This window comes from Hibiscus syriacus, unplaced genomic scaffold (assembly GCF_006381635.1).
Source record: "Hibiscus syriacus cultivar Baekdansim isolate YM2019G1 unplaced genomic scaffold, ASM638163v2 tig00110713_pilon, whole genome shotgun sequence".
Classification (NCBI taxonomy): Eukaryota; Viridiplantae; Streptophyta; class Magnoliopsida; order Malvales; family Malvaceae; genus Hibiscus; species Hibiscus syriacus.
In genome coordinates, this window is record NW_024062834.1 from 29,602 (window position 1) to 42,594 (window position 12,993).

Below are 12,993 nucleotides of genomic sequence, written 5' to 3' on the forward strand. Positions count from 1 at the left end.
AACTATTAATTGATTAACGGTCAAAACTTATTGTTGACTTGACAAGTCTTATGTATCTAAAGTAATAACATAACACATGTCACATGTACATACGTGATACATGACACATATCATATATACGTAATTGACGACGTAATACATATTACGTGTATATAAGTGATGATGTGACATATATCACGTGTGCGTAAGTGGTGATGCGGTGCATGTCGTGTCATCAATATGAATACATAGGACTTGTCAAATCAGCGATAAGCTTTGATAGGTAGTCGACTAATAATTTTCATCTAACTACCTTATTTATATATTATTTTGGATAATCTGAAACTTTTTAGTTGCATGAACGAAATTTTAAAAAAAATATTTCATGTTTTATTCATTTATATTTTGAAAAATATATTAAAATGCACCTTTTGGATGCAGGTTCTTCGCCTTCACCGTCTCCACAGCCTGACGGATTAGGAAAGATGAGAAAGCTTATCATGAATTAATTGCAATAAGTTTGTAACTTATTAGCATACATAAAAGTTTAATATACTACCATTGTTTCCATGTGAAAAAGAACTTCCATTCGCCTTCACCTTCTCCACAGCCTGATGGATTGATGAGCTTCTTTAGTATGGATATTAACAGGGTTATTATTCCATTTCGCTCATAATGAAAATAAAATACTTTACAAGCAGAGTTTTAATATTGTTATATGTCTTATTTAAGAACCTTAAACCCTAAACCCTACAATTTAAAACCCAAATTTATAAACCCGACATAAAACACGTATACTAACATTAAACTCAATTTATAGATAATACAATAATCTATATTAGCGGCTTATGTTAACATGATAACTAAGATGATTTTAAGCTCTGGTAACTTGAATCTGGGTCCTTAAAGGTAAGACCGTGGTTTCATCAAGGTCTGCAAGGTTGGTTTGATTGTTTTTAACAAAATCTTATTTTAGTACTTAAATAATATTAATGATTGAAGTATACTTATTGAAAAGGAACTAAGCATTTAAAAGTAATAATCTTTCTTTTCTTTTCTTTTTTAATTTATAATAACACTTTTCCCTCTGTTTTAAAGAGTACTGAAATATACACCTAGTTTTTCTTCTTTTGAACAAAACTATGAACAAACACTCCAAAAATTGCAGTTTTTTTTAACATTTAAATGCATTAATTACCTCATTGAAGGGGTAGGAACAGAAAGCTTTCTTATACACAATTGAGGTACTGAGGATTTTGAGTTCAGGGTGTAGAATTTACTGAAATCTCTTGTGGCATATGTGAGCTTGATTGATCTTGATGCAACGGGATGACAAGACGCTGTAAGGGTTTTAAAGCTACCGTGAGCTCCGCAAATGATGGCCGCAAACTCGGATCACTGGAAACAATAGGTTAAGTAGATTAGACAGGATACAATATAGCAAAATGAGGAGTTGTAAAGTTCCGAGTTTCTGTATACTAACGTCTGCCAGCATTCCCAAATTATTCTCGCAACCAAAGGATCGAGTTCCTTGGGAATGTCGAGGCGTCTGTCCTGGAAACCAACTGCACCCACAACTTGCATCGGATTCATTCCGCTCCAAGGTAATCTCAAAGGAGCAAGCTCCCAGAGAATGATTCCAAAGCTATAAACATCACACCTAATAATCCAACAAAGGATGTATCTTAGTTTTAAGCTTTGATTATTTTACTGATTCAGCAAATTTAAATCCACGGTGTCGATAGCAGCACCGCCGCCAACTCTAATCACTGATAGCAGTGAGCCGCAATTAGAAAAATAAACCAAGTAATTTAACTACATTATATGCAGGCAAAATGTTATAAAGATGCATAATTCTGGGATTTTCTTATCTTCATATTCTCACAAGTCCAACAAAATGTTGTTGGATTGAGCGGTCAGCTTAACTACGGAGAAAAAGGCGAAAAGGAAAGATACTGAAATATTGAGATAAAAAGAAACAACTCACTTCTCATTTGAGGGCTCTTTGCGAAGTACTTCCGGTGCCATCCACTCAGGCTGAAACATAAAAGGTAATCCAATCAGAAACACAGAAAGAAAATTAATAAAACTGAAGCTACATATTCTATCTATATCTTCAGAATTTATAATATATTGCACACCAAGCTAAAATACTAACCGTTCCGGTAGTTGATTTAGATGATAGGAAGGTATTATGTTTCAAGCGTGACAACCCAAAATCACAGACCTGCACGGTTCAGTTTTGCAAACAATCAGAGCCTGTCTATATGGATGATAGGAAGGTATTAGGCTTCAAGGGTGCATTGTAATAACAGGCCTGCTGTAACCAATCCGTTTTGCAATGATCACAGCAAGGTCGAGACTATTAAACATAGAAACATCATTTATCTTTACATTCCAGTTTTTATCAACTAAAGATTAGGAGACTTCAAATCACGGTGAATAATAGTAGGTATGCTAGTGTGTAGGCAATTCATGCCCCTTGCCTGTAAAAAGGAAACAGATATGAATATGCTGATCACATTTTTTTTTATAGGAATAGGAGGCCTCATTAAAAACCTCCCTCTTAGTTAGCTCTTATGAAGAGGTAACTAACGGAAGGAGGAAAAGAGTGCCTCAATTTATCGATTAACCATAATTACATAAGAGTACACCTTACAAAATATCCGAAATAAAACATAAAACATTACAACCATAAGACTGCACACATTCAACCAATGCCCTCCTTAGCTAACTTATCTGCCTCCCAATTACAACTCCTAGGAATCAATCTAACAATAATCTCCCTAGCAGAAACTAATGCTCCAAGTTCCTCAACCAAAGACATGAAAAACGTAGGGGCAGAGAACGGTGCCAAAATCCAGTCCACTGCAGTTTTACAATCACTCTCTATGATAAGTCTTCCCTTCAAAGCCCATTCAGAAGAAAGGAAAAAATCAATACCTTCTTTAATGGCTTTCAACTCAGCCAAAGTAGGAGGACCTGGCCCAACAGCAATAGAGAATGTGGCTAAAGAATATGCTGATCACATGCTAAGTACAAAAACAAAAACGACTGTTTTTAATTCCATACCACATCAAGAGCCATCTTAATTCTACGCTTCTCGTCGATTTGTGGATGAGGACGATGAATAATCTTATATAAACTTCCTCTGGAAAACCAAATAACATTTACAAAATTTAGAATACCAAATATCATCCACACTTATCACACAAATACACATACATGCTGGTAGCCATAGATTGCCAGTCTCATATTCAATCTATATTACTTGGCATAAAGTTCAAATCATTAAAAGATAAGTAGAGGATATGCAGGAACAGATTCTTACCTAAGAAGGAACTCGGTAATGATAGACAGGTTAGGAGGGCGAGTAACAGCACCCATAAAAAGAACAACATTTCGATGACGCAGTCTACGCATTATTCGCACCTAAAGGAAAAGAGAAACATTTTACTATCATTTTGAGACAGCAATTTAAATGCTTTAAAGTTGCTTACTTCTCTTTTGAACTCGGCCAAAGCAGCACCTGAAAAACCTTGGTCTAGGAACTTCTTCACAGCAACCTCCTGTAGTCCGATAACCATTACCACCCACAAAACTAGAAACTACTTGTTCTTTCAATTTTGCAAAAACTCTTAAATAGTCTGGTGCAAAACACATTTAGAAAAGTATATCCATAGTCCGATTCAAGACAGGGCTAAAAGTTTAGACTATTAATGCCTTTGGAAAATAAGTTTCTAGATAACTGAACTTAATTAACATTAAACAAATGCAGCACAAGTGAACCGTGATTGACTGAGTATTAAAAGTTTAAACTAACCGGGCCATTCCAATCAGCATGATAGACTTCTCCATAGGAGCCTACTCTCGAAAAGACAAAATTCAATAGAAATTAGATAACTTCCAAAAAAATGTAAAATTTCTAGCAAAGCTAGCACCAGAATTAGTTATTCTATTTAAATTCTTATGGTTTTCAAGAAGAATGAGAAGAGATCTTGAATAGAAAAAAAGGGGAACAAACTACAAATAACAAACACAGCTATACAAGTAACGACTGATTCAACATTTAATTCGTAAAAATTTGATCTTTGCATAACAAAATTGTCACATTTATTGAACTTCAATGAGTCAAATCCATTACCTAGTCCAATTCTTTCACCAATATCCAAGTCTTCCCAAGGAATTTCACATTCACCCATCTACATCATCAAATAGTTGATGATCCAACTGATTAGGGGTCACTCTGTTAGATAATTCAGAAGAACTGACACCAGAATCGAAGGATGAGCTAGGACTTTCGATATCCTCCAATTTGAGATTATTTCCCATATATCAATCATGGGTGTACTTTCTATAATTATCAAAATCAATCTCATTATCTGACTCTTTAACCAAATCCCCTGTGTTATTTTGAAAATCATGTTCGTTCAAGACATGAGCCTTAAATTTAGTGTTTGCATCCTCAGCCAGTTGTGAGCTACTGAATTGACTAGTAGTGGATGCCAAAGATGCGCTAGTATCAGACAAAGGATTGCGGACTTTATCATTTCTATTCAGCATATCCAAGCCAGCAGGTGACTTAAAACCATGAGAATAGAGCTTTTCAGGTTTGCTGGAGCTGGAGGAAGCTGCTGATGACTGATTAATATCATTAGATTCACGATTGACTTTTGGAAAATGGCCCTCCATATAATTGTACTTTTTCTGGGACACCTCATTATAAACAGGCCGATTCTTCCAAATTAATGGTACTGGGGGTCGACCCACTACATTATTTGGTTGTCTCTGAAACTCATCAACTTTGGTCTCTGTAGATTTATTCTGATGGGAAGTTTTGCCTGCCCCTTTTATCTGGAATGGATAAGATCTACGAAAAGGTTTTTTGGGTCCTCTTGACTACTCTGACCATATGGCACCACATTAACATTCATCCTTTGGCCATCACCAACTACATTGGCAGCACGACTGCCTTTATAGACTAAAGTTCCAATAGCAGTCGAAGGAAGGTGGTCCAACTGATTAGGAGTCACTCTTTTAGCTAATCCAGACAAACCAACACCAGAATCATGACTTGGACCTGATAATGAAGGCAGCACTTCTGCACTTCCAGAACTGGACCCCCAATCAAAGGGCTTACTGTTATTGATCGCGGGATGATGACTATGACCTTCAACTTTAAGTGGCTTTTCTCAAGAGTAAACGTCATCAGGCGACTGAAGAGTTGGTATATTGTTAATTATTGGATTGTACGACTTAAAAGTAGTGTCTTTTGCACTTAAAATGTCAGCAGGTATAAGCGTACCAGGAGCTGCCATTAGATCAACCAAAAATTCCCTGGAGAAACAGAAATACTAGATTAGACCTAAATAAAAGTAAAGATAGCAGGTTATGAAATAAGCAGAAACTATAACCTTTCATCCTCAAACTTTACTATATTTACAGCATCATCCTCAACGCCAGTGAAGTGATTTCTCTTTACCAGTCTACAAGGTTTTATGCTATCTGCCAACACCTAAATCAGAAGGACACAAGTAAATTACATATAAACCTTGCAAATAGCCCTATTCAAAAATCAAAAACAATAAGTACTTGGAACAACCATGAAAAGAACAATGTTAAACCATCCAGTGAGATAATAGTTATTTTGGAGTTTGAGAGGCAGGCAGTTTCCGTTTACAGGAGTAAAGCCACTCTGGAAGTAAAAGGACTCACCTTGAAGAGCAAAGCACGATGCCGAGGCAGGCCTATATTTATTGAACCAATAGGCAACACACTTGTATGAAGAGATGTTCTGAGCTCAGTGCTTCTTTCCATCCACTTGGACAAAATCATATTAGCATCTTTAACAGGTCCACCCATATGTCCTGTTACAAGTTCAGCAAGCCTTTGAACTAAAATACCTACATTAGTAGAAGGGCAATCTAATGAAATACAATGCGCAATTTGCAACAACTCCTCTAGGGCTGGGTCAATTGTTCGTTTGACAATTACAACTTCAAAGCTAGAATTTCCGAGACTCGCTTCAAGATCGGTAAGAGATGGCATTTTTCCTTGGGTTCCTGAATCAGTGGAAAGCCCATAAATATGATAGAAATCATCCACCACCCTTTCCTCATAATCAAGCACATTGTATTCCTAGTGGACCAAAATAGCCCAACCAGTCAATCCAAATTAGATTACTCAAGAGCTAGCAATAAATGACAGGAATGGAAGACTCATTCAGTTCAAGTAACCGTATTCAAGTTCCAAACAGTAAATTGCTATATTCCCAAGGTTTAGCATCAATCCAAATCTAGTTATAGAAGCAGCCAAAATATTTTTGGATTTAATTAAACCAAATAAATCATTATCCAAACATTGGAAGAAATTGCAAGACAGCCTGGATAAAGGGCAAAATACCAAATATCAACTAAAGCAAAACAAGACATAAAGGAAGGCTATGACTAAGAACACATAGGAGCATCCTATCAAAGAAAATTTAAACCACTTCTCTTCAGTTTATAAAATATTTCTGTTAATATTAGTATCCTTCAAGGTCTTCAAGCTACTGATTAAATCCTGAATTTGTAACATTGATCGTTAAAAAAAAAAGAGGTGATAGCTAAAGCTCATTCACATGAATGCACCATGGTTTAGCTTCCAGGTATTTCATTCCTTGTTAGCAAATCATGGAAATTCTATTTTTGACCAAACGAAGGTATGAGAAAATTTGTATAAAATACAATAATTCTAGTAGAGACACACGTTTGCTCAAGAAACCAAAATAAAACCCAAACCATAGCTTGCCATATTCAATCAATCCAAAAATGAATCTTTAGCAGCAACTGAATGCCCCTGATTCAAGCCATTGGCTTTAATTAGATTTACCAAATTTTCAGTTCAACCCTCAAAAAAGATCAAGCAAAAGAAGAGAAATAAATTCCAAGAAACAATATAAGGTGGTAGATGCTATTTCCAGCTTATCCACCGCAGTTTCACAAGCAAGAGTCCATAGCCCACTTCATCATCAGATCAAAAACAGACAAAATAACAACAATCACTGTCGACTTCCATTGTTCAAGTAAAAGCACTATTAATCCAAGCTGTTCCACTGAAATTCAATACACGAACTTGTCCTAATTAAACTACCCGATACTTAACCAGTTGAACAGACTAAAACAAGCATGATTCAAGCTCATGCAGTCCAATTCAACCTTCTAAATCATGAGAAAACCAAACTGAAACACTTACCCAATACTGCCTGGCCAAAGCCTCAGCTGCCAAATCACCCGTATCCCTCCCTACCCCTAAATCCATCTGATGATGACCCCCTAAGCTCAGAAAATCCGTCTCTCGGATCTGATCCTTCTTTGGATCCTCCGAATTGGAAGCGCTTATAGGTAGGGCTAGCTGAACCTGACACTCTTCCTCCGGGATAACATATAATCCGACGCTCGATTCGTAACAGTCACGGCAGATGACGGCGTACTGAAACCCATACTCAATGGTACAGACAAAGCCGAAGTTGTCACCGGCGATGACGACGTAGGACTCGCCGGAGAGTTATCAGCCGCGGCGCGTGGATTATCGGCGAGGGGAGACGGCGCCGTTTCGTTTGGGGAAGACCGGTTACGATCGTAACTGCCGCCTATGTGTAGCTTCTTAAAAATGTGCTTCGTTTTCCCCCCTTTTTTTCATCTTCTTGGCTTCCTCAGTTTCCTCACTCTGCATTTTCTCTCTTACTTTTTTTTTTTGTGTAGAGGTCAACTGAATGTCGGGAAAGTGTAAGGAGGGAAACTTTAAAGCCCTTGTTTTGGTAATTTGGTATTAGAATGCCTTGGCAGGTAATAACACGGCTTGACTTTGGAATTATCTACGAAATTGCCCTTCATCATCATCCTTTGGCTACATGCCTTCGTTTAGGGATGGCCATGGGTCAATTTTTTTTTATACGACCCGATCCGAAATATATATCATCTATCCCAATCGATTTGATTTGAAAAGTATATTCTTTCATTCAAATTAGATTTGACCTGATTTATTGGAATATAAATCCGATCCGAATCGACCCACCATGATATAAAATAAAAACATAATTAAAAAAACTATAGAGATATTATAACAATTATTTATAAATTTATATGGAAAATTGCACTATATTCCTGGATTAAGTCGAGTCGAAAAATTTTCACCCTCCATCCGAACTCGACCCAACCTGACCTCACCTCTAAATAAAATGTGATCTGAACGGAACTTGAACTCGAATTTATTTAAAAAAATCTGATCTCATCGAATTAGATCTGGTCGAAATTCATCGATTTCGGATTAAATTATCATTCTTCATCATACGATGACCAACCTATGTAATGAGACACACTGGGATTTGGATTGTCACACGTGGAGTTAAAGTTCCACGTCATTTATGGGGTTAATAAATCTTTTAAATTTGTTAAATCTGTTTATTAATTTAATATTTACAAAAGAAAATGTATAACTTTAGTACATTGGAGTTGTCTATTGCTGTTACCGCTAGCCTCGTTAATGTTTTTACATAAAGCAAACATATAGTTTATTGAAAGAGAGAGAGAAATTATATATTTCAATTAAAAGAATTCAAAAGATATATACTTTTTAAATTATGATTAATATATATTGAACTTTTACTACTTATATAAATTAAAATTTGACAACACTCCAATAGAGATGTTCAAACTCCAAAGGTATAATTCCCTGATAGACATCCAAGTTTCATAAATTTTATTAAGCGATATTAATAAAAAAAAGTACTGATAGACATTCAAATTTTATAATTTAGGTACCAAACGTGTAGTTTACCCTTAAATTATTGGTCTAGTATGTATTTCAAATGATATTTACACCAACAATAATTCAAACACTAGCTGATTGTAATAACCAAATTGAATACAATAATCAAGCAAACTTGATTGTTTCATTCCGGTTGTAAGAAACCCTCCATGGCCATCTTCATTGCTTGAACTTAGCAGTATTTGTATCCACTACACCAGGATCAGCACACGAAAACAAAGCAGACCTGAAATAGATTGTTTAACCTGAAATCTGACAATAAAAGAAAATCTCTGGTCTTACCACACACTGGCTAATACAAAACAATCCCATCGTCAAAAGCTTTAATCTAGTGAAGGGATCACCTTTTAACACTCCATCATTTCACCTTCAAACACTGATTCATTACTCGAAAGCCATCAAGCCGATCAGCATTTTTAATCAAGGCAAAAAGGGGGGATCCAAGCAACGCGTCACAGCATATGAGAAGAGTAGGAAGGCAGCATTGGCATTGACTGTCAAACTTTAGGCTTAAGCTAATCATCTCTACCAATTTCATTAATGTCCTGCAGCAAATTATTAACTGTCAAAACTTAGAAATAAGAAATGAATAGCTTCTAAATCATCACACTTCATTAAAGCAACCAAACATTACATTAGGTGAAACAAGTAAAATTTAAAGGGTAATAAGAAATAATTACCATACAAATAAAAATTAAAGGGTAATAAAAAAATAGTTACCACTCTTTAAAGAATCACTGTTAGATATACTGGGACTGAGGGAGGAAATCACAACAGTGACTATGCTTCTATGAAAGGAACTTTTAGGGCCTGAAACATTTGAGTCAAAATGAAAGTGTAAGAGTTATTTTGATCATATAAGTAAAATATTGAGTTAACTAAAAAAGTTTATAAGGATTACCTTAATTTTCTTTAGTATTTATTGGATCTTCAATTTCACAATCCATGAAAATCCACCCTTTCAAAAGTCATCTCATCCTTCAATTCAAAAAAAAAAAAGTATAGCATATGAAACTATCTCATTGAAGGTAAGAAATACCATTTGCATTATATGTATATATGGCTTACTTTGTTCAAGTCATTGGGTATTAGAAGTTGAAGAAGTACTTTAGTGAATAAGTATAGCATATGAAACTATCTTATTTAAGGTAAGCGATTCTACATACAAACATTCTCACAAAATATTAATATTAATCATGAAAGAGAAGAGAAGAATAATAGTATTGTAGTTTTTTCCTAGCCGATTTCGAGCAGCGTCTGTAAGATATATGTGCATTATCAATAGACTAGGAAAAATTATGTACAAATACTACCTTGTAAGCGTACTACTAAACTTGACAAACTATTTCGTTTTTGGGTATACCCATTTTATAAACAAAACTTGAATACTACAAACAATTTGTGCTATATAAATTATGTATAAGAAATTAGATCCAAATGGAGTATGTTTACACACATCTCTTAAGTCAACTTCCTTGTGTTATTTTCGAATGATATGGCCCAAGAATTCGAACAGAGCCTTGATTACAGTATAGAAACTTCACCTTCCCTGGCCAGTTGTTATTGCAAATGGAATTGATGGGAAATGGAGCTAAGATGATGGAAGAAGGCTGTAGATGAGTAGTGTGCATTTGCAGATGGGATTCAGCATACCTGGCTGGCTTCCACATTTACCATAAATGGTATACATCAAAGGGTTTGAGTTTTCCTTTTTTTTTTTTGAAGAACCAAAAATAAAAGAAAGTAATGATCATGCACGACATCAAACCACCTACTCTTTTTCTTATTCAAAAAGTAGAATCAAGTGAAACAACTCATCCAGTTCTGGTACTGAATCAAAGTACATACGAGTTCTGTGTGAAAAAAAACTTGAAAAACGGACGCCCACCGTGGGGCTCGAACCCACGACCACAAGGTTAAGAGCCTTGCGCTCTACCGACTGAGCTAGACGGGCCATTTGTCTACATTCTGGTTTTTTTATTTAATAAGCTAAATACTATCATCGAGAGACCCAATCCAGCCACAACGTCTAGCATGTGAAGGCTTTAACGGAGCCATTGGATGCTTTCAGCTATGTTAATATCAGACATCCAATGCGATGTTAGCTCCCATCTTTGGAGGTTCAGTGACTAAAGTTCTATCCACCCATATATATATATATATATTATCTCTAATAATCTGTAAATGCTTCAGAGGCTGCAAACTCTAACCTTAAAGGAACAGCTTTACACGTAACCGCTCAACTAAGAGACTTCGATATCGAGCCATCACCAAACGTTAAATATATTTGGAAAAACGATCCTAAAGAGATTTCTTTTCAATTGAAAATCTACGTTTGAAACGGGTTCAGGAGTGTTGGTGCCTGGAGAATGTATTTCCAGCCTCAGTAGCTAGCCAGAGACCTAACTCCCACGACTTAGTGATGTAGCAATAGCTTGCTGCGCAGTGGAGGATATTGTTTCCAGACTCAAAGAGGGATCGGATTCAGAAACGACTCTCACCTTCGAGTTCGATCAGCTATCCTCCCCTGTGCTTTGGAGTGTACCGGAGCTGGAGTGTTTTAGCAGGTAAGCATACCAAAAAGTGACCTATGTTAAAAGAGTTGGCAGCATACGAGCGTGGGAAAATGAAGATGTTTGGTAACTTATCACCACTAACAATGGACAACTTGACTCCTCACCTCTTTCCTTGGTTGAAAAGGTATTTACTCTCCTACTCCCATTCAAATCTCAATATATTCCTCTGCTTTGATTTAGTTAAAATGTTTATTTTCTAAAGTAGGGTAACCCACACCATATATCACTAAACTATCGGTAAAATGTACTGCTTTGGCATCTAGGCATTTATTAGATTTGTTTAGTTTGTAGAAAAAAAACTTTCAATGTGTTCTCGGATTCTTTGTTAACATGACTAATATGAATGTAGTTTCAAAATTAATTTCAAACTATAAGATTAAAATTATTAGCGGATAAACCCGTCAAACCATTATTGAAACATGAATGGAAAAAACCCCATAATGAACAAAGAAAATAAATAATTAAGAGAATACACAAAATTTACAAGGCTCAATAAAATATTAACTACTACTCGAACACCACCAACGAATGATAATTTTAATACCAACTAAATATTACAATAAATAAAATTTCTTAGAATTCACAAAATAGAATAATAGAGAAAAAATAATATCTCAGAATTGCATATCCTTTAACTTGCTATAACACATTGACATTGCCAATGATAAATTCATGTGACATGCTATCCATTGTAACAACATATTTATTTAGTTTATCAACATATAAATAGTCATATTGATTTTATATCCGACATTATCACTAAAGATAATCATGATCCTCATGCAATATTAAAAAAAAAGTGGGTTGGCCTCTTCATCTTTTTCTAAAACTCTTTCTTTCTAGACATTTTAAAAATTAGATGACGTTGATCGTTTATAAATTTATTATTAAACGTTAGTTGTGACTTTCTACTCAATTTTTTAAAAGAAAAAGTCGTCTATAACCGTCACAACTAAAAAATTTAAATATATTATATACAGGACTTCCTCTAATTAGATATAATATTTATTTAAATCCCAAACATTTAAATTCATAAATATCAGCTACATTTAAAACGTAGTTAAATAAAGTTAGAAGATAGGGTAAATGGGTCGGGTTTGTTCCTTAAATAATTTGGTCCCGATGTCTGCATGTTTTCACGTGTCCAGCTATCACCATGGCCGTTAATTACAGCATCAGCTACTGCATAGGATTCTAAAGAAGCCAAAAATATTCTATAAAATAAAAAAGAAGTATCATTTTTGGCTTTGTCAGAACTTGTGTTCCGAGTGTCGGATAGTTGACTTAAGAGATGTGTTCCGAGTCTCACGGTGGGCAATTCATAATTCTGACTATCGGAGGTCTCCACGGAAGCTGCTCTCAACCTGGCGTTGGAGGCAGTCTACTATCCTACCTTCCTCTTACCCCATTACATATGGGAATAGGGTCAACTAATTTTTTTTTATATTTGAAGAAGATGTCCAAGCAGGTCGGTCGCGTAGCCAACAAAGAAACCTATTGCATTTTGGTTAATGGGTTATGCAAAGAAGGTAAATATGTCGAAGCAAGTCGGGTTTTGGCGGAGGAGATGCTGATCAAATCACATCGGCCGGGTGCCGAAACTTATAACGGACTTATAAAAGGGCTTTGC

The 12,993-nt window shown here is 35.5% G+C and overlaps 1 long non-coding RNA gene, 1 other non-coding gene and 1 pseudogene across 2 annotated transcripts; 1 reads left to right on the top strand and 2 right to left on the bottom strand.

Annotated features, from left to right (window-relative positions):
• Positions 1-1,121: 1,121 nt before the first annotated feature.
• On the bottom strand, positions 1,122-8,381 carry LOC120138874 (annotated as a pseudogene).
• LOC120138889 lies at positions 6,741-7,199 on the top strand. The gene is made up of 2 exons (XR_005517568.1): positions 6,741-6,920; positions 7,050-7,199. It is a non-coding gene; the product is annotated as an uncharacterized LOC120138889 (long non-coding RNA).
• Positions 8,382-10,668: 2,287 nt separating the features above from the next.
• TRNAK-CUU lies at positions 10,669-10,741 on the bottom strand. Its single transcript has one exon. It is a non-coding gene; the product is annotated as a tRNA-Lys (tRNA).
• Positions 10,742-12,993: the final 2,252 nt, after the last annotated feature.